The sequence below is a fragment of the Ictidomys tridecemlineatus genome, chromosome 7 (genome assembly GCF_052094955.1).
Source record: "Ictidomys tridecemlineatus isolate mIctTri1 chromosome 7, mIctTri1.hap1, whole genome shotgun sequence".
NCBI classification, from domain to species: Eukaryota; Metazoa; Chordata; class Mammalia; order Rodentia; family Sciuridae; genus Ictidomys; species Ictidomys tridecemlineatus.
Window position 1 is genome coordinate 190,524,453 of NC_135483.1, and position 24,464 is coordinate 190,548,916.

Genomic DNA, 24,464 nt, shown 5'->3' on the forward strand with positions numbered 1-24,464 from the left:
GCTAATATGCTGATATTTTACTTATATTTTTTAGTTAGTTTTTTTTTTTTCCTCGAACTAAGTTCACAAACAGGAGTAGTCTAGGTTTTGTGTTGCATTTATTGAGGTTTTGGTAGCGTATCAAAAACACGAATGACCAGCCTGCTCTTCACTCCCATCCCCAGTTTATTAGAAATGCAGAATCCTGGGTCCCACCCTGGCCACTGGAACCAATGTCTGCATTTCAACAAGATCCCTGGCAATGCACAGGCGCTTTACAATTTGAAAGGCTGCCCTGGTCTTATCCTCCCACAATCCCAGTCAAGCCACCTGCTCTCCACTCCACCTTTTTCCCTCCAGCTCATCCCCTGCAGGGCTGATTCCAACAGTCCTGGGCTCACCGTTGCCCTCCATCCATCCTCCACTTTGGCACAACCTCTCTCTTCCCACTGCTCGTACCCCTCCTCACTCGCTCCTCCACAGGCTTGGGGTCAACAGCTCACCATATCACTATTTCATTTATGCTCTTTTACCTTCCTTCTTCCCACTCCCTCCATAAAATTATCCAGCAAAAATAATCCTGGTAGAATCCAATTTCCCACCTTCCTATGCCTATATCTTCCCAGCAAAATATAGCTGGTAAAAAAAAAAAAAATCATAGGATACCCCACTGACTGTGCCTTCGCACCTTCTCTCCCCTCAAACTTCCAACACCTGCTCTCCCTCCATGCTCTGAGCAATGACTTGGCCTGTTTCACTGAGAAATCAGAAACCCTGAGAAGGGCTGGGCCACATGGTCTGGAACCTTATCTACCTAGCTCCCTGCCTTTGTGCCCACTTTCTGTCCTCTGCCTAGTCCTGTGAGTGAACACCTCCTTGCTCATGTCCAAGGTGTCCAAGGCCAGACCCTCCACTGAGTTCTTCACCCTTCCCTTCTTTATCCCTCAGGGACAGCACTCCGGAACCCAGCATCTCCACCTCAACAGCATTTACAGATGCTGCCATGGCCCCATCCTGAACAGAACCAAAGGACATCAAGAACAAAATGTGCTTTGTCTTCGTATTCCCCTCCAGCTGCCACCTCATTTCTCTGCCAAGTAGAATCAAAATTTGATGAAGAAATTGTCTTGGCTTGTGGTCTCTCTAGTACCCTCTCTTTCTAGAAATCGTTCTAGGTCTCAGTCTTTGTAGACACCTCTCCAATGAGGCTTTCCCACTCAGCTCTCCACTAAAACAGTTCTTAACGAAGTATTGGTTACCTCCATGGCACTGGGACCAGTGACCCATCACTAACACCAACCTTACTCAAACTATTAGCCTCCCTAAAAAGTGTGCCCTAGTCTTCCAATAGATACTCTTGGGTCCCCCACTGCAACTCCGGCTCTTCCTCAGGATCCTTTGCTGGTTCCTTTTCATTATTTTACCTCTAGATATGGGGGGGGTCTAGGTCAGTCTTTGACCTTGCCCTCTGTTAACACTAGTTTCCTCACCATCTCATGGTGTCCTGAGGTTTAACTTACTCTGAGGACTCCCAAAATTACATCTCCAGCCTAGGCCTCTCCCCAAAACTCCAGACTTCTAGATCCAAATTCCTCCTTGTTCATCAGGTAACTTAATACCCCACCAAATGAACCTGGTTTTCCTCCCTTCTGCTCTGCCGCAGCAGTCTGGCTGGGCACAAATCAGGAGCCGCCACAAAGCCTTGTAGGTTCAAACAGCAACTCTTTATTCCCAACTCTCACCGGCAGCCTACACACACTTCCCAGGAACACACTCCCTCCACCTGGCTCTCTTCACCAATTCTCGGGAACCCCACCAACTCAACGGGAACTCCAAAGTAGAGGGGTCCCCCCCCACCAGGCAGCAGGATCCGCCCTAATCCCAGAGCCGCCCTATTCCCCGGGCAGGGTCACCTTTTTACCAGTCCCTATAGCAAAATGCCGGTGTCATTCGACTAAACCGTGGCTCTCAATGCGACTCGTCTGTAGAGAAGTCTTCCCCATATCACCAAATTGTCTTCCTTGAGAAAAATAAAAATAGAAATCAGCAAAATCCTGGCAGGTCTCCCTCTGAAGTATGTCTAGAACCCACCACTTCTTTATTTCTTTACCTCACCACTGCTGCCACTCTGGGCACTCTTCTAGGTGATGGGTCTGTGAGCTAAGAGTCCCGGCTTTTAAGAGAAATAGTGAACAAAGCCGCACGTAGACCATTGGACAGTGCGAATTGCTATGGAGAAAAGCAGCCCTGGGTGGGGAGGGAGACATCCCTGTCTTCTCTCTCCCTCTTTCCTTCTCTTTCTCCTGGTCCTAGGAATCCAACGCGGGGGGGCCTCCCGCCTGCCTGGCAGGTGCTCTACTCCTGAGCTAGGCCCCCTCCCCTCCCCTCCCCCACCAGCTAGCCATCTAGATTATCTCAATGTCCTCTAACTAGTGTCCCTGCTGAAACCCTCAGACCTTTCAGTCTTGTCTTCACACCACAGTGACCCTTCTAAAATGTCATACCAAGTCCCTTCTCTGCTCAAAACCCTCCACATGGCTTCCTGTCTCCTGTAAATACCACAGTCCGCACTTGGGTCAGCAGGGCCCACTCTCCCCCCCTCTCCTAACTTCCTGCCATCCCTTGGCTCAGCAGCACATGCCCTCCTCAGGCCCTGGGTCCTCCTGCTCCGCCTCTCCAAAGCTCAGGGGCCTTCAGGGCCTTGCTGTCTTTATGGAGCTAGCTGCACAACAGCAGCCCCTCCTCACCCAGGGCTGTTCCTCTCCAGCAATTCACACTGTTCAATGGTGTTGCTTTGGGTACTGTTTCTCTTAAAAGCCGGGACTCTTTAGCTCACAGACCCACCACCTAGAATAGTGCCCAGTACGCATCAGGCACTCGCAAATCTTCTTTGATTACAAGTTAAAAATACAGAAACAAATACACATAAATCTTTTTTTTTTTTTTTAACTACCAGACTCTGTCATCAGTCTTTTGTAAAACAGAATCCTATTTATCGGCAGGTACTACTATTATCACACTTTTGTCTTTCTTTTTTTTTTTTTTTTGGTACCATGAGGAAATAGCCATTCACAGCGGCTAAGGAGGCTGAGCCACGAGGATCACAAGTTCGAGGCCAGTCTCAGAAACTTAGTGAGATCCTAAAATATAAAAAGGGTTGGGATGTAGTTCAGTGGTAAAACATCCTTAGGTTCGTGGTGGAACTGGGTTTAAATGCAGGCTGAATCCTACATCCTACCACTTTCTATACTGTTAGGGATGCTAAAATGAAGTCATCCGTTTCTTACAAGCAAAAAAGAAGCTGTGCACTAAGTCGGCTCCAGGCCTTTCACAGAATTAAAGCTTTAAGAGTCGAGGAAGTGTCGCTGAAGGTAGGCGTGTAGTCCTCCAGGAAGAGTGCTAAGACGCTGAGCAGGAGCTGAGCACCAGCCAGTAAGGGGCAGAAGGAAGAGGAACTCGCTCTGGGCTTCTGCTTTTTTCTGCACCCCCTCTACTCCAGTCTCGCGCGATGTGGGTGTTCTGAGTCCGCCCGATCGCCCAGGGGCGCCAGAGGCAGAAGGGGGCGTTGCGGCGCTACCCGACGTCGCGCCCTCGGCGGCTGCGCAGTGCGCACGTCAAAGCCGGGCTCTGGCCGGGAGCGGGGCGCGGAGCGCCGGGAGCGGCGCGGCCTGAGAGACTGAGCTTTCAGGAGCTGGGCGGAGGCGAAGGCAAAGGCGGCGTTGATCCCCTCAGCAGCAGCCGCATCCCGAGCGAGCGCAGCAGCGCGGCGGCCACCGCGAGAACCTCTGGGCCGCCGTCCGCCCGCGCAGTCGCCGCCGCCGCCGCGGGAGCCCGTCGCCGGGAGTAGCAGCGGGCGGAAGACAACGGAGGGGCCGAGCGCCCGAGCCGCGCCGCGGGGACCGAGCGAGCAGCCCGAGGCGGCGGCGGCGGCCGAGGACGGGGACGGCGACGACGCGGAGGCGGAGAGGGAGCCACCCGGCCCGGCCGAGCCCCGTGAGTGACCCCAGGCCAGGCCCTTCTCGGCGCTGACGCCGGGCCCGGCCGCAGCCCCGGCCGCCTCCATTTTCTCGGGTGGCGGCAGCGGCGGGAGCGGCCGGGCCCGGCCCTTCTCGGAGCCTTCCCGCTGCCCTCGCCGGCGCCGGGCACCCGGAGCCTCGGCCGGGCTCGGGGAGCCGCGGGTCCCCTGCCGTCACCTCGGCCGCCCTCCTGCGGGCTGGCGGCGTGGGGCGACGGCGGCCAGTGTCGGGAGGGCAGGGAAGTGCGGACCCGGCCAACTGTCACTCCCACTGCGCCCGGCTCCGGCCCCGCTGTCCGGCCCCGCGCAGGTTTCTGATCCCGGGAGCAGATGGCATCTTTGTGGCCGTCATTTCGGGAAAATGTCTAACTGATTTCTGGCTAGGAATTGTGCGGTCGACGCGTCCCTGAGTTCGGTTGAAGCCACCCGAGCGCTGACTGCGAGCGGGCGCGGTGGTCGGTCCCAGCCGGAGGGACTCGGAGGTGAACCGGGTCCCGCGCCGCCTCCCCCGAGGAGCTTACGTTCTGGTGTGGGAGATAAGAGCAGTCCACAAATAACCACGATACCAGGAAGGAGGCGATAAGTCCTGCGAAAGGACCAGACACGGGGCTAGAAAGGTGCCCGGGGAAGACCGCACCGGCCGATCGCTTCCGCCTCAGCATAAATTAGGAGGGCTTCCTGGGCGAGGCGGCGCCCAACACGGTCCTGAAGGCCTGGGAGGGATTTGGAGGCGGTTGGGGAGGGTTGCCGAAGAGATGTATGTGCAGGGCCAGCAAAGCTAGAGGACAAAGGTACAAAGGCGTAGTTTTAGAAATCGTAGATAATTCGAGTTTGTTGTGTTGAGGTGGGGTGGGGTGGGGCGGGCTAAAGAGGTATTTTGGGGTCAAATCCTTGAATGCTGTGGAGTTGCTGTTAGAGCGACGTTCTAAGGGAAACTTAGAGCTCATTTCTCAGTGACTCATGAGCCCGGAAATGTAGGCTAGGGCATATTAAAGGCGCTCTTGTGAAAGAAAGGAGTGGAGGAGGCCCAGGCAGGAGTTGACATTCTGTCCATTGAATATAATGCAATTTGAGATCGATTTTTGACAGCTTCCCGGATGGATATTTAAGTAAATCCGCATCCAGGCCAAGCACAGTACCTCTTAGTCTCTTAAGAGGTAATGGAAAGATGTCTGTTAAAATAAGCTCATCTGCACAATAGGTGATTTTGTTGTCGAGTTCCCTAAAATGCATCAAAACTCCTTGCACTGTATAATAGGTGTCTACAGTGAGCGAAACCTGAATTGCTTCTTTAAGAGGGCATTTGTGAAAAGTCAGTGTTAACCAGTGTTGTGGGATTGAAAGTTAAACATAGAACTTTTTCTAGAAAGGTAAAAATTTCTCTGTTTTTAGTTATGAAAAAACTTTATAGGAGAGCCAGAGTGATTTTTTTTTTTTAGCTCTGTTTTAAGGGGTTTTTTTGGGGGGAGGGGTTAATTACTGGCAAATAATTAGCTGTCTTTGAAGTCTGTAATATAGAAGTAGCTTCTAGGTTTTGTAAGCACTTATTTGTGTGTGTGACAAATAAATGACAACTTTTTCAGTTTTAAAATTTTGCTTATCAAAGTAAAGCATGATCTTTGTAAAAAGTTTGTGAAATGCAGAAATACTTAATTAAAAAAATCTTCTTAATTTTACCACTTAAGTCTGGCTACTGTTAACATTTTTGCTTATTTTCTTTCCAGTCTTTTTCTTTGTACAAAGGAATATATTGTGTATTTATGCACCTATGTTTTATTAAATATTCCTTTGTCAGTAAATTCTTCATAAATATTTTTTAAAGATTTTTTTTTTCCAAAAAAACAAGGGAAGTGTTTTTATATTTTCTTTTTCCTGACAAGGTTCTATCATGAAAAGCAGTAGTCATGCTATGTAACTGCTACTGTGAACTGAACTTTTTCTAAAGGCTTCTTGTTTGAAGTATGTTTATTAACATCTCTTTAATTTTTGGATCCTATTGCTTACTGAATAAACTTTGGGAGGCATGTGATTATGAAGTATGGAAGAGATTGTGCAGGTCTTTGCCATATGAGCAGATGTACTTCTAGAAGGGTACTATGGAAAGATGACTCTCAAGGCTGGTACACTGCCTCCCATACACTGTGGTGCAGTGACTCTTTTCATCTCCACTCAGTCCTCTGAGACAGTCTCTATAGGTTAACACTTTTTGATAATGACACCACAAAGACCGGACTAGATGCATTTTTTTTCTATTGGCATTTCTTTAATAAAATGCCAGTTTTATTAAAGAATTTGTTATGAAATGAATTTCTATAGTTACACAGCGTTTTTTTTTTTTTTTTTTTAAGGCCAGCTCACTTAGGTTCTTCAGCATTTTAGACTGCAGGTCCTTGTATTAAAACAGTTTTATTATATCTTTTTTTATAGCATTACTTTGGAGTATTTACTAAAGGTTATTCTTTCAATTAACTTTTGTGAGGTTATAGATTTATGTAGTTACTTCCATACTTTCCCAAGAGCCTTTTTTCCAGATTGATCTCTGACAATTAATTCACAACTTTCTATCTGCCATAAAAAGGCATACACACTTCCAACTACACTCCTCTGCCACGAAAAAATAAAATCCAATTGTAGGACAGAACTTCAATGTAGGTAGTGTCTTTTGGATACCTTTTTTGGTGTTTCTTTTTCAACTCTATTTTTAAAATCCATTTGCCTCTTTTCCATGGCTCATATTAATTAGGAGTTTGATTTTAAGGCTGTCCTTGGGTGTTATACACAGAGGAATGTGATCACTTGATTAATATGGGTAATGACAAAAACTTTGGTTGGTAAAACTTTGGTTTTTACAAACAAAAAGTGAAATGTATAAAATGTGATAAAATTGAAGGGAAGTAGACAAAGTCTGTGAAACTCTGGGCTAAATTGCTTGTGACTTGCATTGTTATTTAATTATTGAGGAGTAAAGATCTTAAATCTGTATGAATGCAGATCAAGCCAAATAGCCTAAGAATTGCACAAGGGTGTAGTCATCAGTCTCTTTTGGCTTTGATCGAGAGAAGACTGGTAGTGGAATCTTCTTTAAAGAAGGGATTGGACTGTGTGAGCTTTCTTATTTTGTGTGTGCTTATGGAACTGGACCCCAGTCGTTTACCTGTCTGGAATATGAAGGGAGAGGAAAAATGGATAAATATTCTCTCCACTATCATTTGTAGAGTAGATTAGTTTGGGAATAAAATGATAGATGTTTTGCTTCTGTTTCTCAGGCCCTCCAAGGATTGTGAGAGGAATTATTGAGGACTGGGTAGCAGAACAGAGGTTGCAAGTTAACAACTTGTCACCATCAGCATTTTTTTTTTTTTTGTGTGTGTGTGTGTGTGTGTGTGTGTGCAGACCTCCATTGTGCCATTTCTGTCTCACAGAGCTTCATAGTCTGATTGTGCTTTTAACTTTTCTCTTGAAATGAAAGGGATGAGGGGAGGACAGAATTGTGGTTTATAGCAGCTGTGAAGTTAAGCTGGCAGAGAAAGGGAGAATGGCATGCAGAGAATTAGAAAAGGTCAGTCAGGTGTGAAGTGGCCCCAGAGAAGGGAGGAAAAAGCTTGCCCTGGCCATTTATGTTGATCATGTCTGCCACATACCTATTTATATAATCCTGAATAGATTGTGACTGGCTTCAGATTTTGGTACAGAGATTCTACATGGTGTTTTAACTTGTAGTTTTATATTTTCTTGTTTTTGTGTATGTAAGCATTTTCAAATACATGTTACAAAGGCAGAAAGCCTAGTGTATATTATGGCAGTCTCCTTGGGATCATTATCCATCAGATAAATTGTTGAGGACCAGGAAATAAGATAATGTTAAAACATCACAATACTTTGATGAATTTTGATAAAATGTTTGTTTGAGAAACAAAAAATACATTTTGAGAAACAAAAAATAGCTTGATCTTAATTAAGTTCATACTTTATAACGTTTTCTAATGAACTGTAGCTTGCTCTTTTACAGGTACTGTTAACATATTGGTCCCTATTCTCTCCCTCCACAGATTACACATCAGCTGTAATTAGGCACACAGAAAAAATAGCATGAACAGGTTTTTGTTCATATATCTATAAGGCCCACTCTTGGATTCATAGAATTTGGAGGTGCAGTATTAACTCTGGTGTTGAAACCATAGGTGCAGGCTGGTTCACTGGATTTGAACCCTCACCCCTCCTTCTGAGTTCTACAATGTTAGACAAATTCCTTAACATCTCTCTAATAATTTCCTTGGATGAGAAAAATAATAGACCACATCTAAAAGAGTTGTAAGAAGATTAAATGAGTTGCTACATCTAATGTACTTAGAGCAGGATCTGGCATATATCAAATGCCCAGACATCTAAAGTTTTGTGATGCTAATAATGGACTCTTCCAGGTGGAAGAAACTTTAGTACCTCAGAAACTAACTGGAATGGTTCTTTCTGCAGGTGGCAATACTGAGACCCACTGTAACTAGAACAGTGTTCAATTAATTTTGCAGAAGTTTTTACAAAGTGAAGTTACTTGCCACAGGACTGGATCTTGAACCAGATCTACTTTTCATGCAGTTTGCATGAAAGAAATTTTTATTCTTTGTGCAATAATGTCTTCAAACGTTTCCATTCACATGTACAAAGATTGTATTCACGATATGTTAAATGCTCTTTGGCACATGATTTTTTTAATGGTTTAATATACTGATACTCACAATTGTGATGTAGTTGGCAAGTTTTAGGGGCAGCTGTATGAGGTTAAGAGTTGAAGTGGACAAAGGATCAAGGAGATGAAAAAAAAATTCTAGGTAAATTGTATTCTGCCCAGCATCATTACAGATGGGAAACCAAAGTGTGGGACCTTCCACAAATATTGTATCGTTGAGCCAGGATTGGAACTCAGATCTCCCTCATTTCAAAATGTGTGCTCCCTGCAATAGGGCGTGACTTTCTTATCTGAAATAGTTTTATTTTCCTTCATAGGGTCTTGGTTTCTTGCTGAGCATTTTTGATTTAGGATGAGGGTTATAAATAGAGTCTATTGAGGATTTTAATAGGTTCCCAAACAGTACCCACATATTATAATCCTAAACGAGATGGTGTATTTTAAATGTTTTAGAGTCATAATTTGATTAGTGGTTTATAGTTTATTTAGACCATAAGGTAGTGTTTATTTTTCATGTTAGTCTTGTAGTGAGAATAGGAGGCCTATGTTTTAGTGGGAAGGGCAGAAACCTGGGAATTAACCGGGCTGGGTCCTGACTCAATGACTAATCATGTTGTCACCCTAGACAAGTAATTCCACTTCTCTGGGCTTCAGTATTCCCATTATTATACAAAGGGGCCTAGGTTCAATACCCCTCAAATCTTTCTTGCTCTTATTTTCCATGATCATGTGTGTAGGCTTAAGACCTGCCCTTTTCTCCTATACTAGGTAATCTCTGGTTTTGCTGTGGTCTTGAAGTCTGTTTCTTTATGAGAACTTTATGTCATGTGACCACGCTTTAACATTTTTTTCTCCCCGTTGGTCAGATGCCTGGAGTTATTTCACAGCACTGAAGTTCTTTGCTTGGGGTAGATGTGAACAACGTCAAAATGCGTATTTTCCAGTTTTCTACCTTTGTATTTATGAAATACGGAGTTAAGAATTAAATGTTATATGGTTGTAAAGTGCAAATTTAGTCAGGTAATGATTAACAAATCCTCAAGCCTCACATGAGTTTCATTGTCACAATTGTATAGTGAAGTTGTATGAGCTGTGTGTTTTGGGAAAAGGAAAAACATTAACTGTGGGAATGAGAGAGGAAAAGAAAGGACTAAATATGTACAATCAAATTGGAGATGTAAAGAATAGTCCTAAGGCAGTATTCTTTGACTATAATTGCTATTTGGCGGGGGTACCCTGGATTGAATTTATGTGCATTCGACCATGGAGCCACATCCCCAGCCCTATTTTGTATTTTATTTAGAGACAGGGTCTCGCTGAGTTGCTTATCGCCTCACTTTTTCCTGAGGCTGGCTTTGAACTCACAATCCTTCTGTCTCATCCTCCCTAGCTGCTGAGATTGCAGGCTTGTGCCACCATGCCTGGCTGTAATTGCTATTGATCCTTTACCTTTGTAAAGGTGGAATGCTAGCTTAGATGTCAAGTCTTTGCTAGCCTAGGGTACTATAACCTATAAGAAATGAGGGTGATACTTAGTACCATGAGTATTCATAGCTCCTCAAATAACTATTAATTAGCTTGGTCCACACACAGTTGGGGTTTTGTTTGTTTTGCAGGTTATTATTCTAAGTGTCTGGCCTCAGGGAGTTCTTAGTCTGTCTAAAAAACTCTTTCCTGCTTTGATGGCCTAGTATGGACCAGTTAATTTACTTCTGGACTCTCCCAACATGGAGACAGGAACTCAGGTTACTATCATGAGCCTATATAAATCATCTTTTGGCTCCAGTTCTTTTACTTACATTTTTTCCCCCTCTGTTCAGTCTTCATATGCAAGTTATAATGTTGTGTTTCAGGGTTTAATACATTGTTTCTGTAACTGTTAAGAGATATATCCATGTGATGGTATGATAAAACTTCTCTTTTAGTCAGCAGAGATGAATATTAAACAAAATCCAGTTTAGGTTTATTTATCTCTGCTCTATTTATGCTTTTTTTTTTGAAAGTGATCTATGCATTATAATCGATAATGACTGATGCTTAGGATTCCCCCTTTCCCAGGTAAGTTCCATATAACACAGTGTTTTCCATTAATTGCTCGTAGAAGTAGTTCCAGGGTAAAATTTAGCTTGAGGAAACACTGGATTAAATACAGTTAATTACATTTTTATTTTGGTTTTTATTTTTGTCATTGAGATGAGTTCTTGCTGGGTTGCCCAGGCTGACCTTGAATTCCTGAGCTCAAGTAATCCTGCCTCAGGTTCCGAAGTAGCTAGGACTACAGGACTACCAATGCACACCACCATGTCCAGCTCAGATTATTTTGTATTTATGTGTGTGGGTGTGTTACTGGAGTCTAGTTTGGGACCTCACGCATGCAAGGTAAGCACTCGACCACTGAGCTACATCCCCAGCTCCAGTTTTATTTTTGATGATATTTGTGTTACTGTGTTTCTGCAGAGCTCATCAGAATTTTTAATAGTATGCCTATGAATATTTGCAAAGGAAACAGTGCAGTGTTTCCCAGTTTGCCAAGTTTATTTAGTCAGGACACCCCTTTCACTAGGAAATACAAACATCTTGAAGAAGGATTCTAGTCTAACAGATTTTGGAAAATGCTTTTATTTGTACTCTTAGTAGTATGACATTCAGAACATTTATTTTCTCATTGGGTTGATGACTTTTATAAGAATTGGAATTCAAGTAAGGTTGGAGTAATTTATTTTCAGTTAAGGAAAAGAGTAAACACTTTAGCTCAGTGGCTTTTCAAGTACATTTTTCTTTTTTTAAACTTCAACCTGTAGTAAGAAGTTACATTTTTTTTATCAGTGGGCCTAATACATTCACACACACTCTCAAAACTGATAGAAATTTCATGAAACAATTTTTAGGCCTTACTATGTCTATTTTATTTGATAATGTTTGTTATGAGCTCCTGAAAATAACTATGCAATTTGAGGAACAATGTGAATTTACATGAATTTACAAACTCACAAGATGGTTCAATGAAAATATATCATAGAGACTGTTTTATAAGAGAAAAAATTTAAAGCTCAATGTTGATAAGACAAAAAGAGACTTTGACCTTAAGGATTCTGGATTTAAATCCTAACTGTGCATTGCTGGACAGGATATTCGGTACTCATTTTTCCTTAGCTTTTTCCTCTATACAGAAGAAAGTATAAAACAAACGTGCCTAGTTTTGAGATTCAGCAAGAAAAGCTCTGCATTGTGTCTGATGTGCTCTGTACACCTAGTACACATTAGCTTTTATGAAGATTAAAGCTCTCAAAATTTCTGCTGTACTATAAGTATTTCCAAAAATATTTTTATAACTTTAAAAAGTTGCCAGCAAGTGAATCTGTACTTTTGATGTGTAGTGGGCTGTTAACAGTTTGATGTGATTATCAGCCCTAAGTTTTAAAATAGCAAAAAGGGCCCGCTTTAAGTTGTTTTGCCTCATAGTAACTGAACTTTATGCTGTATTATTACATACGTTTTAAAACTATTCTTTTTTTTTTTTTTCCTTTTTTTGACAATGCTGAGGATTGAACCCAGGGCCTTGTGCATGCAAGGCAAGCACTCTACCAACTGAGCTATATCCCCAGCCCTAAAATTATTCTTTTTTAACAATATCTTAAATTTAAAGTAAGCATGTAATTAAATATAAATATGTATATATTTATATCAGTGATTAATTTAGCATGTTTGTAGTTTTAATTCACTAAAAAGTGAGGTAAAAGTTGATATTTCCTGTTTTATCTCCATTTCTACAGGTTTGGTTTTTTGTTTTGTTTTGTAGTTTCCCATCCTTGATATTTTCTACTGTTACTGGGGGTTAATTTTGTGACCTGACATAGGAAAAAGAGATATTTAGAGGAGAATAACAATGCTGGGGGGCAGATCTCCTCTTGTCTTAGCTATAGCTGCTGCTTTATGTATTTCTGTCATCTGCTGGGGTATTTGAGTTTACTCCTGGATTAAATGTTTCTTGGGTTAGTTATTTGTTTGTTTTATTACCTATTTGTATTCAGTAACTGAAGGGGCTGAAATAAGAGATTCTAATCAGTATCATTGACATATGCCAATTGAGTATGAAAATAGCCTAAAGATTCTCTAGTAGTGCTACCAGGAAAAATGAGGCAAAAAGAATAAAATAATTGCCAGCATACACATGTATATCAGCTGCTGGTATGTTGTTTAAGGCCTCTATAGATATTTACCTCATTTAAGTCTATAAGAATTCTATTTGTTTCTTTGTATTTTCAGATACAAGTAACTGAGAAAAAGAAGCTAAGTAATTGGTCTGAAGTTATGCACCTAGGAAGAGGTCCTAGATTTGCAACCCTCATTGCAGAGCTTGAATTTGTAACCTACCCAACTTTGCTGTCTCTACCACAAGCTAGTGGAATGTAGAATCATCCTGGAACAGAAAATTTCTGGTACAAAAATGACTCAAGTCTCTGGTCACCAATATGTTATATCTCAGGATACTGAGAGAACTTTCATATCACTGAGTTATTATCAGTGATCTTTTAGGAGCTGAGAAGAAAAGGAGACTTACAGGAAGATTAGAGAAGTTAAGGCACTCCTTTTTCAAACAAGGAAAAGATAGAATACATAAATCATGGAGACTGAATTCAGTATTGATTTTTTGAACAGTCCTTGGCTAAGTGTTGGTGTCCAGAAGTTCCCATCCATTTATTAGCTATTTTCTTTCCTGATAGGATTCTGTTAATTGAGATTATCTAAAAAAAATTAAATAAAAATTTTTAAAAAATTTAAATCATACAGTTTAATTTGGAATATCTTCTAGAACTGAAAAGTTATTTTGATGTTTGTACAAGATCATTCTATTTACGTTCATGTTGTCAGAATATAACTGGCTAATACACTTTTCCCAAGAGGTATGTGGCAGATTAGCCACAGATAGGGTGACCTGCATTCTTGTACACTATCTTCACAAGTAGGTGAGAAGGAACAAGGAACTGGTAACATCTTCCTGTATGTGCACACAGCAAGGTAAATATTTCCTAGTTTTATATTGTTAAAATCATTCTTCCCTGTTCTTTGAGATTATTCATAACCCATTTATTTACACAAGAGCTGGTCTTGGTCTTATTCACATAGAATGAGTAATTGGATGCTGAAATGATGGAAAGTGGACTTCTTCCTCACAGAAGCCTTAGAGGGATGGGGAATATTTTTCTTTTATTTATTAGAAGCTCCTCCACTCTTTAAGTTAAATGTAGTAGAAAGAAGACCAAAGAGGCATTTGTGTGCTTAGCCTGGGATATGTGTGTAGACACCCATAAGTGTTTAAAAAGGTCAAGACTATCTTTTTTTTTTTTTAATTTTTTTTTAAAGAGAGAGTGAGAGAGAGAGAGAGTAAGAGAGAATTTTTTTAATATTTATTTTTCAAATTTTTTTTTGGCGGACACAACATCTTTGTTTGTATGTGGTGCTGAGGATCGAACCCGAGCCGCACGCATGCCAGGCAAGCACACTACCGCTTGAGCCACATCCCCAGCCCTCAAGACTATCTTTACAGAGGTTTTTGTTATGTTTGTAGAGAAGAGGAAAGAAGAAATAAAGAGGGAAAAGGAACAAGACAAGATCTTATGATGGAAGTAGAACTGGTAGCTTTTCAGAATTGTCTTAAGAAGTAGAGCACATAGATAGATTGTTAATCATGGAATGCTTAACTCAAAGATCACAGCCTCCAAACCAAAATGGGATCTCCCAACCCAGATAGTATAGATATTACATGTTCTTTTTTAAAATTGAAAATCTTAAAACTATCCTATGTATTCCAGATTCTAGAAAAATAACCCAGAATAACAAATTGGTGTTATGAAACTAGCAGTCTCCTGAACAGGGGAACGCAATTTTACAGTTTCAAAATCAGTCTTACACACTTGGGTTTTAGGAGATACCTTCCACCTTATTTTTTATTCAAAACTCATATGTGCACACAAATACTTTGTGCACTCCTGATTTTCATCTAGTGTCTCACATGGTTGAGAGCACATGAAATGCCCCTTGCTCTCTAAGGTATGCATGAAAATGTAGTTACAAAATTTTCAAATAGAAGGTGCATAAGCCAGGGTAAAATTATAACTCAAAAGATTTGGGGGAGGAGGAAGAGCTCAAATAAAGACACTGGGCTTTGGGAGAAATTTGATGTGCTAAATCAGTCTATTCTGATTCTTTAGCAGTGAGAGCAGGGTGAAATGAATCATGATAATAATGAAGAGTGTGCCTGTAGGGGAAATATCAACTAGTTGAAACCACCTGGCCATGATCAGCATGCTTAGCTGGAGATTGAAGAGTTACTTCATGACACAGCTGAATTCTTCCTTAAGATTGGTAAATTGTAAGTGTTGACTGATTTGGAATATCAAATTCTGGGAGAGACTTCTTTTCAGCATCCCTAACAAGAGTTTATGTAAAGGTGACCCTGCTAGGCCCTGCTCTAAGTGGAGAATGCTTTGTTCTTGTTAGATTGGGACATTAATATGAACATAACTGAAAAGTCGGCTTCTACTCAAGATAGTGACAGTGTAGTAAGGGTAAACAAATGTTATAATTTGCCAGGGAAAGTACACATTTATGTCTGTTGTCCCGAACATAACTATTCATTTTTCTCTCACATTGCGTAAGTTTGGAGGATATATTGTAATTTTATCATTTAGCAGTCCCAAAACTAGTTGTCATGACCCCCTTTGGCTCTTTTGTTATTGTGGTTGTTTACTACTAATATACATGGCTGTCCATCAGGTCCTCAGGTGTCTCTCCCTAGGATAGCTTGATTTTGGAGCACTAATTCTAGAACCAGAGGGTTTATAGAGGACTCCTTCATTTTTCTCTGAGTGAGAGCTATGATATTATAATATGTCAAACTTTAAAATGTTTTACTTCAGGTCAGAAACTTGAGAGATTCTCAATATAAACAAATTCTTCCTCTGACACACAAAAGCTTCTGATAACTACTGAAAGCAAAGTTGGGGAGTTCAGTTTTAAATGGTGGATGCTCTTGCCATGTATCACTTGGAAGGGCTGTTAAAGGAGGGTAATGTGCCAGTATTCATATACCTATATATTTAATTTTTTGTTGATTTTTTTTTTTCATAAGCCTTCCAAGATCGTGAGCCCACATATCCAAGGGAAAGAGTTTCACAAGATTATCTTGTTCAGTTTATCATTGTTGGGGAGGGGGGCTGCATTTAATTTGCGTTTTCTTATGTAATCTTGAACTGTATTCTCACTGAATAAACAGATGTTTTCACACTTTTATTGCTTCATGTTTTTCCTTTTTTTCTGTTCTTTAATGACAAATTTTAGATATCCAGCCTCAAAAGTTAGGTATGCAGAATATGTGGAGTCAAAAACAGCACCACTCTCCTTTTTTCCAATGGGCCAGTTTGGCTCTCTGAAGGTTAAGAGGAAAAATACCTGAGCCCTGCTCTTAGAGCTTCCCACTCCTTCAGAGTACTGAGGAGTAAGGCCTAGGAAATGGCCCTGTGTTAATTGGAATTCTTTGTTTCTTCCAACAAAGTGGGGACTTAGAGGCAGAGATGAACCTGGATCCCACAAATGCCTGGAACCAGTAATAAATATCATTGCAGTGATCCATTTCTTACTATATTTCTCTGCCCATTCACCCTGTCCTCTCTGTATAGACCAGATTTCTCCACCTGTTAGAAAACCTGGCCACCTACATTTCAGTGTGTTCTGTCATGGAACTGTGGTGTCTGGATAGAGACTGACCTAGGTTAAATGTCTAGCTCCTCTTTAGTTTACTTTTCTGGGGCCAGCAGGGGATTAGCTCATAAAGACTGTAGCACCACCCACAGGAGCTATGTGAATGCTACATGATGGACTGGGGTATTGGTGGAGGGGTATTGGTAAATATAGAGTGACCCCATGATCTTTCCAGGAAAGAATTACTGGGGTTATCTTAACCTGTTATCCAGTTTGTTTAGGTGTCCAGGATAAAATTTTAATGGAATTCTTTGGTCATTTGCCCCAGGCCACATATTTGTTCCTACTCTTATTTTGTCCTTTATCTCAAATATTAGCCTCTGGTCACAGATATCCTTCTGGTCTCAGGGGCATTTTCAAAGGACTAGACCATGTGATCTTAAAGGCATTCTCTCCTGCCTAAAAAGCCACTTCATTTACATTCATTCAACCCTCCACCCCAGAATATAGAAAGGACTGAAATGTTGGCTATCCCAGGGTGGGACATTGTTCAGCATTGTTGATCTTTTGGTTTAAACCACTGATATTTGTTGATTTTTGGTACATTTTGACATTATACACAACTGATTTTTCATTTACTATGTGCTCTTTGCTTGTCCCTTTTCCTGTCATCTTCATCTCCATTTGTATTATTGCTTTCCTAAGTTTCCCTGGAAAGATGAGAATAGGCTGTGAAATAGTGGTTTGCAAGTTCAGCCCAGCCATTATTTTAATTTATTAATGGGATTTTTTTTTTACCATAGTTGAGTAGAATATATTTTGCATACCTGGTAATAACATAATTTTCTATAAAGGGAGCATTTAAACCTTAATGTCTGTAATGCCTCATATACAGTAATGGCTTGAACAATATGTTGAATAGACTTGGAAATAATTTTAATTTTTCTTATTTATCAGAAAAGAGAATGATGGGAACTCAACAGGCATTGCACACTGCAGTAGAGATTCTTTTAGTGATGGAGAAACTTGGATAACCTTGGACATCTCTTTTTTTTTTTTTTAAGAGAGAGTGAGAGAGAGAGAATTTTAATATTTATTATTTATCGGCAGACTCAACATCTTTCTTTGTATGTGGTGCTAAGAATCGAACCCGGGCCGCACGCGTGCCAGGCGAGCGTGCTACCGCTTGAGCCACATCCCCAGCCCAACCTTGGACATCTCAAAGTACAAAGAAGCCTAGACCACTGTTACGGATAGAAATCAATGGGCTCTTAAGAAAAATTATCAAAGTCCCCTTATTTTGCTGTGGACCATACATGTTGATTGCTTTAATGTGCTTTCCCTGGATGATGAAATTAGAGCCCCTCTACACCCAGACAGGATGTTCCTTTAGCATTGTTACCAGTATCCACCTCAACAAGAAAATGGAAGAATTGACAACAGATCTTTCAGTATTTAACAAAATTATCATGGTGGAAAACTATACCCTCATGCTCAAATTAGATTTTTCTTTTTTTCCCCCTTCTGTGGTTTGAATTTGATGTGTTTCCCCAAATGCCCATGGGTTGGAGGTGATGTTGAATTGGTGAGACCTTTAAGAATGGGGTGTTTGGGGAGCTCCTTAGGTCATTGGAAGCATGTCCTTTAACAAATTATGGTAGTTCTCATGAAAGAAGACCCTATCCATTTCTCTCTGGCTTCCTGTTTAAGATAAATCACTTGCTCCTGCAATTGTTCCTACCATTGCTATTTACCATAATGTGACACAGCCAAAGGGGGGGGGGCTCATCAGGTCAGAGCTGATATAGCCATGCCCTTTGAGCCTCCAAAACTGTGAGCTAAAGAAACATTTTTTTCTTCATAGTTAGCTTGTCTCAAGTATTTTGTTATAGTGACAAAAAGCTAATACACTTAGCTACCATTTTAAGGAACTGGAGGAAATTGGGAATGTTTTTTCTTCTTTTACTCTATATCCCCCTTCTGTCTGTCCTCCTCCTCCTCCTCACCCCAAATACTTGGATAAGGATCAATAAATAAAATGATTCCTGGGCAGAGTTAGTATCCAAACAAATGCATGTCTTTTACACTAGCTAGATGGAACCCATATATTTGGCTTCAAATTTGAGTAGCTAGAACAAAGAAGGAAACAAGATCAGTTCTGATACTGTTAGATTAAAAGTCAAAACTGACCACTTAAGAGAAGCATAATTCTTCCAGGCAATGAGACTCTGTGGATCTTTTATTAATATGGGCTCTAGATCCTTAGTATACTTCTCTCAAATCTCTATAGTATCTATAAAAATGAAGTACCTGAGTTAAAGTTTAAGGTATCTTAACATAAGACATAAAAGATAGTATTGATCTGGAGTGTGGCCCTGTAGGCCAGTGAACTTTTTATTAAAATTGGTTATCTAGAGAGGACCAGGTTATAATCTGGTCACTGCTCTGGCTTTAACAATTAGCTGAGCTGATGGCAACACTAATAGCTACCTTTGAAAATCAAGGAGCTTAACCTGGACTTGATTTCAAATCTAGTTATGTGTGTTGACTTGGAGGCCAGGTCATTGTTTTCCTCCGATAATAATGTCCATGACACAGGCATATTCAGTGGATGTTGTTTCGTGTCATAAAATGGTGGTTGTTAAATATTTGTTAAATCTGTGGTATAAAAGCCTAATATATAAAACTGATAGAAGTGAGGTATTTGGGCTGGAAAAGAAGTAAACCCTTCCCCGCTCCAGACCTTAGCTAGAACAAGATTTGAAAGCTGCTGTCAGAACGACTAATGCCATTTTAGTTTGGAAAAATTTCAGAGCCTGCATCACCAGTTTCCCACTGTTATGGAACACGCTCACCCTATTCACCTCCTTCCCAGAAACTTAATTTTAATCAGTAAAACTTCTGTTAAAACCTCTGTGATTCTGACAAGTTGATGGTATGGTTAATAAATAACCCCAACATTTGAGAGAAATTTAAAAATCAAGAAGGTAGATTTTTTTGGTCTGTACAGGATGATAATTTGTTTGGGCTGTTTGGTATTTGTAGATAACAGAGCTTTCACAAATATTGAGTCATCACAATCACTTATGGTTGATAGCATTCCTTGGCTAGAATTCACTAAAGATGAAACCCTATGTTCAAAATTTGTAGAGGGAAATAAGTTTTAATGTAAATAAATCTATCCATTCTGTTTGGGGACCTCGCACTAGAATTTAACTTTTTATGCTCCCTTGGATATAAGATGCTTTTATTGTGCATTTTAGATACAGCTTTAAGATTTAAAAGCAAACTTTCCAGTTTGACTGTATTATGATGTCAACACTTACCTGCAAAGCACTACTCCATAAAGAGTGGAATGTTCTGTGAGCAATAAAAGAAGGCATGTGGTTATTCTGTAAACAGCACTTGGGCTTACAGTGAGTTTTTCACCTCTGCCTTCCTTGTCACTTGATACTTTATTGCCCACCAGAGCTTGACAAAATTACAAAATAATTGTCATTTTCTTATCATAGTTCAGATGGTTGCAGAAAGCTCTACAGTCAATTGTAATACATTTTCTGGCTCTTATCCAAAGTTTTCAGTCTCTAAGAGGCAGTGCAGGAAGCATCTCCTCTGTTGGTGTCTGTGACCTTCAGCACACAGTGTGTGTCTACACTCTGAACTTGCTACTCATCACTTTTTTCGTGCAGTCTGGTAAATGGGGTGTGTATTAGTGTTGCATAGATTTTAAGTGCTCTGTGGGTACCTGTATCCTCACTAGGCTTGTGTCATTAAGTTCTCTTTTGGTCCATGAGCTGAGTTTTGGTTGTATGATTGGGAATTTTTTTCCTCCAAAAGCTCAAACGAGAGCTTTTGTATTTGATTCTGGTACTCAGTTGACAACTGAGATACGGTTACTTCCTCTGAAGTTAAGTGGGTTTTTTTTGTTTTTGTTTTTGTTTTGTTGTTGTTGTTGTTGTTGTTTTTTAGCCTCATTATTTCATTGAAAACTCTTTTCTCAACTTAAGGTCAAGACTTCAGATGTCAGTTGGTGCATTGCTTGGAGGGTGGGCAGCATATATGACTGGTTACGAGAACTCTCAAAGAAATTATCCTTGGTAGAATGTTCTACATAATTCTCTAAAAAGCCCATGTAATAGTGCATTCTGTGACTCTGGATACTAATGCCAGACAGTCTATGTACACTAAATACCGCTATACAGCAACCTTTGAGCAGTTCAAAAAGAAAACAAACCTTCAGATCTCCAACTATGGTGATTTAGCTCTGGCTGGTTTTGTGACATGTTTGTGCTTTTGTGGGCATTTGGCCAGAACAGAAATAGTAATGTTTGGACCTTGAAGGAGAGTGATTTTTTTCCAGGATTATATCTGATCCTATAGAAGTAAGTTTAAGGTTATAAATTTTAAAAAGAATTTTTTTTTCTCAGAATACACTTTATTGGAATGACTAAAAGCAAAAAATAAAAATTGTTTTGCCACTCTTTCTTGAATATAACTTTTTTAGAATCATAGTATTTTAATATACTTTAATTCTTTGACCCAAAAATAACTTTTGAAGGGCGTTATTTTTTTACCATATTTGAAGCTTTTTTCAAAGTTTTCATTTGTTTACAATTCATGTTTTGAATTAAGCATCATTTTTAAGGAATTACCTTTTTAAAGGGCAAGATTGGCTATTTGCTTTTCTTATTTGCAAAAATATGGGTAAGACCCATGATGTTTGCCCTTGATCATATGGACTATGTTTGCACAAGTCTGTGGCAAAGCAGGTAATAAATTTACCAAGAATTAAAATAGATTATAATTCTATCCTTGAAGATTGACTGTTTTAAAAATGTGGACATTAACCATTAAATACAGTGCTAATTTGTCTAAAATAGTTGGAAGTTCACATTTTCTGAAACTAATTCTTAAAAAATGGTAGTGTAATTCTTGACTCTTTTGACTGTGAATGAATCATGAAGATAAAACAAAGATAGCAGATCTATATTGATAAAAGATCATAAAAACTAGTCAGTCATGGGTTAAAAATGATGGTGGAATGTGATGGACATTATTATCCAAAGTACATGTGTAAAGACACAAACTGGTATGAATATACTTTGTATACAACCAGAGATATGAAAAATTGTACTCTGTATGTGTAAGAAGAATTATAATGCATTCTGTTTCATATATAAATAAAAAATTAATTAAAAAAACTAGTCAGTCATATAGTACAGACATTTCTAAATGTTTTGTGATATGTGGCTATAACTTCAAGTCTTTAATTGTGAAAAAAATCTTTGTTTTATGACAATTTGAGAATTTTGACATTATGAATAAAATAGCTGTCATTAGTAAAAGAGCTACTAAGGTTTTTTTTTTTGTTTGTTTGTTTGTTTGTTTGTTTTGGTACTAGGGATTGAATTCAGGGGCATGTGACCACTGAGTCACATCCCCAGCCCTATTTTGTCTTTTATTTAGAGACAAGGTCTTACTCAGTTGCTTAGCACCTTGCTTTTTGCTGAGGCTAACTTTGAACTCGTGATCCTCCTGCCTCAGTCTCCTGAGCTACTGGGATTACAGGCATGCGCCACCGTGCCCCAGCTACCTAAGGTTGATTTTTAAATCTTTTACTAACTTCAGGTTTCATCCCATCAAAATTTCATCCTGTCAATTTTATAACCTATAATTCAATAGGTTATAAAATCAAATTAGTTGATTATGATCAGTATTTAAAAGGAGGCTAGAGAGTGGGAGACTAGGATGGAACAAAATAGGCTAGAATAAAGAATGTTAGTATAGGGCTGGGGATGTGGCTCAAGCGGTAGCGCGCTCACCTGGCATGCATGCAGCCCAGGTTCGATCCTCAGCACCACATACAAAACAAAGATGTTATGTCCGCTGATAACTAAAACAAAATAAATAATTTTAAAAATTCTCTCTCTCTCTTTAAAAAAAAAGAATGTTAGTATAATTTTACCTAGTAAAAGATAATAAAGATAAGTGCTGTCTGACAATACTTGTTTTTTATTGTATGAATGTATATCTTGAGGTCAAAGAAATCTGTAAGTCACCATTGGTAGTGGTAATATAGTTAGGTGGCCTTGAGGTTGTTGAAATAATTGTACACAAAAGAAACCGATGACAGGCTTTAATTGGAAGGTTCTAGCACTCTGTCTTCCTTTATCTATTTGTACTTTTTTAAAAAATAATGTTTATATGATTTTTTTATATATATTTTTAAAAATTATTTATTTATTTGATGTGGGGCTGAGGATCAAACCCAGGGCCTCTCACACAAGCGCTCTACCGCTGAGCCACAATCCCAGCCCATCTATTTGTACTTTTTAAAGGGAGTAAAGGAAGACCTATATGACTTGCTGACTAGATTTATGATTGACAGAAGTAAGGAAAGTTAATAATACACTAGTTAACAGAATTGAGAGCCAATAAAAATTTTTAAATGTTGTATACTGAATCAAAATTAGAAGAAATTTAACAGGAATAATTGTACAAGCTTGTCCCAAAATGCAATAATAAACCATGAATGACAGTGTGGCTTCCCACAGAGCAAGTACCAGAGACCAAAATCAGTTAAATTCCTTACTGGAAAAGTTTTTAGCTGTGTAGTGTGTTGTGACTGTTAAAAACTACTAATGGGCCAAACTTGGTGGCATACACCAATCCCTGCAGCTTGGGAGGCCAAGGCAGGAGGATCACAAGTTCAAGGCCAGCCTTAACAAATTATCAAAACTCTAGTGAGATCCTGTCTCAAAACAAAAAATAAAAAGGATTGGGGATGTAGCTCAGGATCAAGCACCTTTAGGTTCAATTCCCAGTCCCCTCCGCCCCCCCCCCCCCAAAAAAAAGGAGGAGGAAGAAAAAAAATAGTGGAGAAAAAAAAACTATTGATTGAGTTTAGGATCATATTTGATGGAGTTTAGGATCATATGAAATAGATGGATAAGTAATGTTAGCTGGTCAGATCCCATACTCCACATGGAATCTTTGGAATGTCACATTCTTTGAAAGAAACAGTGACACACTGTCACTGTCTAGAGAGTAAGTGAGGGGGTTCCCTGAGTGAGTCAGCTCCCTCAAGGTTCATCATTTTCATCTGTAACAAACCTGAGCTGGATAAACTTTGTAAGAATTTGGTTGCCAACACTGCTAAATGTCATGCAGATTGAATGTGACTATATGGTTCTTGCCCCTAGACACTTCACAGGCTAGTGTGCACTTGGTAATGCATTTAGTAATGTATCTGATTTGACTGTTCAAAATGATTTTCTTTCTTTCTTCATGACACCTCTTTCAGTTTATCCCAGTCCTGGATGCCTTTATGCTTAGGATGTGAGGATATAGGCCTACCTCAAAATAGTCCTACCTAATACCCACCAAATGGCTCCTCAGGTTTAATGGTATATTTTGGCACTTTCTAATTCCAGTATTTACCCTTGGCTTGGACTGGGATGAGGTCTAGGACTAGGAATTCTGTCACATAAATAGTTGGAATTCATTTCTGAAAGGCATGTCTGTTTTTAAAATATTCTCAAATCAGACCCATAATTTTGAAAAATACAAATTTAAGTTTATTTAACATCTTTCTTATTTAACTTCTATTTAAATATAGTCATCACGTATAAAGAAAATACTGTGCATCCCCAAAATAACTTAATTAGTTGTTGGTTAACCGGAGAAAACTCATGAATTATTGTGTCATAATGGATTTCTTGATTAACTTTTTGCCTACAGCTAAGCAGTATTTTAAAATATTTTTCAATATTTTTTTGTAGTTGTAGTTGGACCCAATACCTTTGTTTTTTATGTATTTTTAAGTGATGCTGAGGATTGAACCCAGGGCCCCGCACATGTGAGGTGAGCACTCTACCACTGAGCCATAATCCCAGCCCCCAACTATACAGTATTTTTAAGAAAGCAACTACTCTTCAAACTATAGTGAGGTTTGATAAATGAGATTAAGCTAGAATGGCTTATTTCTGAAAAAGTTGTCATTTTTACACAGTTGGCTATGCAAACTGGCTTCAGCTTTTGGTGTGAGTTAAAAAATCACCTGAGTCACTCTCATATAGTCTTCCT

General features: G+C 39.8%; 1 protein-coding gene and 1 long non-coding RNA gene across 2 annotated transcripts in view; one reads left to right on the forward strand and one right to left on the reverse strand.

Moving 5' to 3' along the window:
- Positions 1 to 1,681: 1,681 nt before the first annotated feature.
- LOC144365658 (uncharacterized) lies at positions 1,682 to 3,516 on the reverse strand. The gene is made up of 2 exons (XR_013424378.1): positions 3,267 to 3,516; positions 1,682 to 1,999 (listed from the first exon to the last, which is right to left on the reverse strand). It is a non-coding gene; the product is annotated as an uncharacterized LOC144365658 (long non-coding RNA).
- An 86-nt stretch (positions 3,517 to 3,602) lies between these two features.
- Positions 3,603 to 24,464, forward strand: part of Cab39 (calcium binding protein 39) — a 77,331-nt gene continuing 56,469 nt past the window's right edge. The window contains exon 1 of the mRNA XM_078018194.1: positions 3,603 to 3,972. The gene's annotated coding sequence lies outside the window, so the exon portion shown is untranslated. The remainder of the gene's footprint in view (positions 3,973 to 24,464) is intronic.